We start from the raw sequence: 7,898 nt of genomic DNA, 5'->3' as shown, positions 1-7,898 counted from the left end.
CTTGTGCTCTATTTGTTTTTAACTGTTTCGTTCTTTGTAATTTACATTGAGAATTTTTTTAAATTTGATATTTGGATATATCAATAACGATTAATAACACCAGATTTTGAATAAATAAATGCTAGGAGAAACTGTACTTAACATCCTCAACCAAATAATAATCCCAATTAATGTCATTATAATATTCTTTATTCTTTGATTTGATAATTTACGGCTCTTAAGGCTTTGTCTCCTTTTTAAGAATATTGCCCTTACGAATAAGTTTAAAATGTAGTGTATTTGAAGTTTATATGGAGAGGAAGTGCGTAGAGCTAAACATTAAATATTAAAACTATGGTATATATCACAATTACATAAAATTAAATAAAATAAAAAGTACACATAAACAGGCAACGACTATACGTGCCAATCAGGATCCCGACCTAAGTCTATTTTACAGACAACATAAAAACTTGACCTAAATTGAAATTAGTTAAAAATGATTATGCGCATTTCATTACAATGCATTTTATATTACTATTTTGAATCAACTGGGATATGATTAGAATTGTGTTGTGATACTATTTATAATTACTGTATTCTAAATATTATCGAGACAAATACTCTGACACATCTATTTACTATTGAAAAAAATTACAAAAACGTACAGTTTTTCTAGGTATTTCCCCTCACTAGTTACGTATTTTCTCCATTTTTTTCGGAGTTTTTTTTATGCCGATATCGAAGAATTCCTTGGGCAACTCGGACAGCCAGGTGCGCACGAACTCCTCTACCTCGTCGTCGGTGTTGAATCTATAACATCCGAGGGCTCCTTTCAGTGGTCCAAACATGTGGTAGTGGCAGGGTGATAAATCCGGACTGTAGGGGGGTGTTCCAGTACCTCCCACGCTAATTCCGATATTCTATCGAGCGTGAGACGCGCGGTATGATTGCGCGCGTTATCCTGGAGAAGAATCGCACTTCATGCTGGAATGCTCCTCCGTTTCGAGCGATAAGCGGGTTTCACGGCTGTTTTCAGTAGGCTAGTGTAGTATGCAACATTAATGGTAGGTTGGGTGCTCAGGAAATCGACGTACAGCACGCCCCGCCGGTCCCAGAACATCATACACCCTATCCTCGTACCTGGTTGTCTTCGCTCAGCCTGGCGTCCCTTCCTAATTCTTCCTTCACTCTTTAGACAACATCTTGCTTTCGGGAGTGTAATAGCATAGTACCCATGTCTCGTCTGTAATGAAGATTCGCGTTAAAAAACCCTCCCCCTCCGCCTCGTATCGCGTCAGCAAGCGGCGACAAACTTCCAACTACGTAAATTTTTGCTCGAAGTTCAACAGTTCAGGAAACCGTCGCGCCGTTATTTTGGGATATTGAAGGTGTTCGTGGATGATAGACTCTACACTACCAATACTGATGCCGAATTCAGCCGAAATGTCTCGAACATTCATCTTACGGTTCTCCAAAATCAGTTGTTCTACGCGGCGAATGTGGTCTGTTATGATGCTGGTTCGCAGTACATGTGGCTCATTCTTGACGGTTTCGCGGCCATCCTTGAATAGCTTGATAGCCTTACTCCTTCACTCACTACTGAGCTGATTTCGCAAACGCAGAAAAATTTCCTGGGCCTTCCCACACTCAAAAAAAACGCACTACGGCGGTCGGCACTTGACGTTCACTCATGGTCGTAGCACGCGCGTGAAACATGCGCTCCCGATGAAAAATATGCCACAATGTTCGTAAGGGACCCAGCTATCACACACTTAATCGACGACCTTCAAAATATACATGCGCGCCATCTACAGCGTTTGTCTCCATCATATTTGAACCACGCTCGTAGATTAGGAATTTGAATGGACACATCCGTCACCAGAGAGCCAGAGGTAAAAAGATTACTTTTTTTAATTTGAAATTTTGAATCGTAAGTTATATATCTTTTTATTTTCTAATTTTGTGTACAATTTTTGTAATTTTTTTACAGCAGTTAAGGTAAATATTATCTGTTTAAATACAAAGATTTATAAAATTATTTATTATTTTTTATAATATAAATATTATTAAAAAATATTTTACCTTAACATGTTCAAGAAAAAATCAGCATCAAAGGATTCCACTTTCTGACATAAACGGTTTTTAGAAATAAACAATAATAAACTTCAGGAAACATTCAATGATCTCCTACATTAAGTTTCCGAACAGGATGTATTCTTTTCATTTCAGACCAACCAGATGATCATGAATCCAAGTTTGGAAGTAGCAGGAATTAAATACCTATTTCTAACATGAATCTTCGATTGTTTTTCAAATTATCATAGGAAAATACAGATATCAAAAAGGAAAATATGAAGTTAAATATTGAAATCAGAAGTTGCCCTACCCATATCAGGATCTTTAAAAAGAATTAGATGTGAGTAGAAATATAATATTTTTAAAAGGATACAAATTGCGAGGTTTGAAAACTGAAAATTGTTTCTCCGCAGGTGCTTTTGAAAGAGACGAATATGTGCCTTCATATTTGATAAAAACTAGATAGTATAAGATCAAAAAAACTAAGTGTATATATAAATGTTATATTACATAAATGTTCTGACATGAAAAAAGAATGTAAAAAACCAAATTTTTAATGAAAATTCTATATTATATACCATATTATAAATAGTGACCGTTTTAGGACGATTAATTTTCAATATATCGTCACCTGTCTTCTTTGTGACCTTTTCCACACTTTTCCGTAAATCTTTTAATTTTTTTTCTTGTTCAAACATTGTCCTGAAAATAACTAACACAACTGAAAAATAATTATCCGATTTGCTACACAGGATCTGAAATTATGCGTATACATACATTTTGGCGTTTAATTTTTATTTTGCCAAAGCTATGTACAACAGAAAATGCCAGTATTTTTACATTATCAGTTTTCTAAAGCATCCTCAGTAAAATATTTCAACAGATAGAATAATAATAATTAAGTTTTTTTTTGTTTTGTTTGCAGAGAAGATTCAATAGAATGTTAAATGGCTATTTTACACACATTTTGATAGTAAATATAAAAATAGAAAAGAAATAAAATAGGTAAAAGAATAATTTTTTGTCTTCTTCCCTATATTACCATCCCTCCAAGTATCTTATAATAACAAATATCATAGATCGTATAAAAATTCAAACTTTTTATCCATAGGCAATAAGACAATTTATATTTCATTTCGAGACAAAAGTTTTCTAAAAGTGTATTAGAATAATGTTACCAATATCGATCGATTGACTATTTAATATATAAGCATATTTTATTTCGCTATAAAAAAGTAAGAATGGTATAAAAAGAAAAACTATAACGTTGTTACGGTACACAATCAAATTAAGTACAAAATGTTAGAAAACAAATAATAGTAAAAAATAAATATAACAAACTGTTCCTCCAACTAAGATTGATTGACGGTTAAAAACTGAACAAATAAAAGCTTTCATATTCAAACATCATACTTTGTCTGAAGGAGAAACCGTACTTGACATGATCTCAAACAAGTTAGAAAGTAGAGCTCTTACTTGGACGTTTCCGTAATAAATAAAACAAGAATTTCTACTCACTTTAAACTAAAATGTCTATGATATTAAGTATCTATTGCATAGAATCCTGGAGATAAATTCTATCTTTATGAATTTCAATTTGCAGAAACTGTACGAGGTAAGACGTAAGTTCGTGATAATTAATGGCAAACCTTCCAGAAATTAAAAAAATAACCTTATTTGGCTTGTTTGTCAAAATGACTAATTTTCTTAATATCCTTCAACTTCAATACAATTATTTCAGCAATCCGCCATAAATCTAGAAGTCTTTCAACATATGGAAGCTATTTTCTCGTCGCTTGATAAAAATCGTTTTCTACAGATTCATTTTTGAGGTGTGAGAGGTCAGACGGAGGCGAAACTGAAGATAATCTTGAAGTATTACTCGTGTCTTAATTATTTGATATTGGAGATTTTCTTTCTACTTTCTATTTGTATTAGTAACAAATTAGTGTATTAGTAGTATTAACTTGACCCTATTTTTTCTTTTGTAGTCTTTGTACAAATGTAAAAAATCGATTTAATGTTATTTTAAACACACTTGCACTCAATATGTGACGACCATTTTCAACATGTTATATTTCCAAATTTATTGACCCACATATTCAGTATTAAAATAATTTTCGCCTTTTTTATGCTGCTGTTAAAATAATGTTTAGCCACCTGCTTTTATTATTATTACTCATCAGATATACTTAGTGCTTACCTTAGATTGGACTGCTGATGTGTAATCACAGAAGTTTCTGATAAACCAATTATTGGAGGAGTTGCTAAATCTAGTGAAACAGTAGTACTAGTATTACACTGGCACAATAATACACTGGCGATAATTATGCAGTAAATAGTGAGCCTGATTGTTCATCTGTTTTAGCAGTATTTTATTAACAGATTTTTACATTAAAATATGAGAAGTGTATGATTAAAAAAATTTAAAAAAAAACGTGTATGCGGATATTGTTTCACCAATAACTCCGGTCTGACTATACAATTATCTGATGATGATGATGATAATGAAAAATATATGTTCAAAAAATATATTCCCTCCCATTTCGTCGTAAGTGTTGATAGAACTAGCACTAGTGTTGATATAAAAAAAAACGCGAACAAACCTTATACTGCATGTATAATCATAAATATGAAGGGCAGGTCAAAAATAAGGTTTCTAACGCTGTACTCTCGCCCCTCGATGTTAGGCGAAATCTGGCAACACCGCCTTGATTGTTGGTCTCTACCACTCCATTCCCACTACTGGGAGCGATAGCCGCGACGCCCAGTGCCACGACATTAAAAAACCTATTCATCCATGCCTATAGAAGTTTCGATTGACTAGAACTGCATATGAGCACTTGATCTAATCTAACCTGAGAGTTCTTACAACTACGCGCCCTTTTCTATATACGCCTTGTTGTTTACCACAGTTATGGTTAGAAGATATTTTTAGGTTAACTTTGTATTTACATTTTGTTGAGGTAATATAATTATTTCATAGCCAATGTTAGCGGCAGGTAATGCGAAAATATGGTATGAATTATTAGTGAACTATTATCATTTTATAGCGCTAATTTTGTAGATTGTTATGGAACAAGTGATATATTTTTATGTTAAATGATATAGAAACAGAAGTTATTTGAAGATTATAGTAAAGGTAAAAATGAAATATAGTCACGTTTGTATACCTTTTCTGCTTATTTGTTATTATACTTATACCTTTCTGACTTTACAGGTATTTCAAAAGAAAAAAGCTAAATGTTTAAACGAATGTCATGAATTTTCAGCATAGTGTAAATATAAGATGTGCTCAATAGAAAGTGGTTGGAATAAATTGATAACGTAATATTTGAAGCTTTGTGATTTGTTATTTCTTTCGGTTTATATAACTCTTCGGAGCAGCTAAATAATAACGAAATATTACATCATTTAACAAATTTTATTGCAATAAATGGAATAAAATAAACAAAGAAAATGTAATCTAAACAATACACATTTAGAGGCACACACACGCACACACCATATAAATAATAAGCACTATATTATTAAAATTGTATAATTTATAAGCACAACCTCTATGTTATTAACAATTTCGATTTGAGATTCTTCATTGACTGATTTCGAATGTGTAGATATATTGTTTATTCTGTTATCGATGTCGTTTTTCTTATTTGTTCTTGCTTCTCACACTGTGTTTTTTTGGTATGAATTTTCTAATTTCTTGTGTTGCAATTTAATAAGTGTCTTCTCTCTCCTCTTAAAATATCTGTAAAATATAAAGATACAAGTATAATAGCAAATAGATAGAAAACGTTTACAAACATGATATTTCATTCTTACCTATACCTATAGGTATACAAACGTGACCATATTTCATTCTTACCTTTACAATTATCTTGAAATAAGTTGGGTTTCCATATTATTTAAAAGAAAAATATATCCTTTGTTCCATAACAATCTACACAATTAGTACGATCTACTAATTTTGCGTATGAAATAATTATATTACCTCAACAAAATGTAAATACAAAGATAACCTAAAAATGACGTCTAACCACAACTGTGGTAAACAACAAGAAGTATATAGAAAAGGACGCGTAGTTGTGAAAACTCTCAGGTTAAATTATATCAAGTGCGTATGTGCAGTTCCAGCCAATCGAAATTTGTATAGTCATGGATGTATAGGTTATTTATTGTCGTCTCGCCCAGTGCCGGCCTAGCAGCCATTCGCAGTAGAGAGCGCTATCGCCGTCATCGCCAAGTACGTAATTCGTTCAAAGATTAGTGATTTTTAAACGCAAAGAATCTTAAACCTATTGAAATTCATAGACAGTTGGAAGAAGTTTATGGCAAAGCTTACATCAGCGTCCAACACGTCCGCAAATTGTGCAAGAAGTTCTCTGAGGGACACACAGACGTCCACTAACAGCAAAGGTGCAGGAGGGCGCCAAAATCGTGGCGAAGATTCTCCTCGAGGATCGAAGAGTAAGGCTTCGGGAGCAACCATGGACATTTTGACGGAAAAAAAACTTGGTTATCGCAAGGTATGTACGCAGTAGGTTCCGTAGATGCTTTCAAAAATCCACAAAGACTATCGCGTCAAGTGTGCCGAGAGGTTTCTTCGAGAATGCGCCGAGAATACTGAAGAGTTCTTGGACTCCATTATTACTGGAGATGAAATGAATTGATGAAATGAATGGACGAGAGATGAAGATTGAACAAAACGCTGTCCGCAGGAAAAGTGATGGCTACGGTGTTTTGGGACCGAGAAGACGTTTTGCTTACAGAATTTATGCCTAAAAGAACCACAATAAAATCGGACAGAGACTGCTAGAAATTAACGCGATGGAGAGAAACTCAAAAGAGCCATCCAAAATCGGTGGAGAGGAAGACTGAACAAGGGCCTTAGGTTCCACCACGACAACGCGCGCCCGCATGTCTCTCGACAGACCACCGCCCTACTAAACAAATTCGTCTGGAAATTGCTTGATCATGCCCTGATTCTGCTCCCAGCGACATCCACTTGTTTCCAAAATTGAACTTGGTTGGTTGGACTACAATTCAGTAAAGATGAAGAGGTGAAGGATGCGGTCGCCAAGTGCATCGGCGGCCTAGCGGCGCGGTTCTTCGAAGCGGATTTTCAGAAGTAGATAACTTGTCAGGAAAAATGCATAGAAAAAACTGGTGACTAGATAAATAGTTTAAAGCACAAGCTTTCAAATGGTATACTTAATTATTGCAATAAAAAATATATCAGGAAAAAATTATTGAAAAAACATTTGTGAAACCTTATTTTTTTACTTGCCACTCGAAATATGAAATGAATAAGACTAACAAGGAAAATTAAAAGATCACATAGCGTCATAGTCGCTTCTACTTTCCATTCAATTAAATAATATTTTCCAGTAAATTAAGAGTTTTTGTTTCCTAATCCCTTTCATATATTATAACCTAAAGATAGTTGATCTCTCCCAGAAATTCAAGGACCTGGGTGAGATGTGGACAGTTGCCCAGTATGCGGTAGACCAAGATCAAAAGGACAAGGTACGAGAAACCATGCAGTATCAATCGATTGAGAGTTTGAGGATGAAGGAAAAAAACAAAAGGGGGAGAAAAATTCAGTTCTAATTCCATTTATTGTCGGAGTTTATTGTCGTTGTCCTTCTGAGACCAACAATACTCTTCCTCTAATACTTATCTTTAAAGCACTCCTTGGTTGCACCACTGTCTACTAGCCCGTTTCCTCATATTCCAATATTAGAATGAATCCATAAATTAAAAACTAAAGTCCTCTTGTAGCCATGTGAAGAGAATGCGAAACATTCATAGTTAGTCGGTGACTAATGGTTATAGGG

This window comes from Rhynchophorus ferrugineus, unplaced genomic scaffold (genome assembly GCF_030347505.1).
Source record: "Rhynchophorus ferrugineus isolate W39M unplaced genomic scaffold, kcgeb_rfMv2 rfM9, whole genome shotgun sequence".
In the NCBI taxonomy this organism is placed as follows: Eukaryota; Metazoa; Arthropoda; class Insecta; order Coleoptera; family Curculionidae; genus Rhynchophorus; species Rhynchophorus ferrugineus.
The sequence above is the reverse complement of the archived record's forward strand: the minus strand, read 5'-3'. Positions refer to the sequence as shown.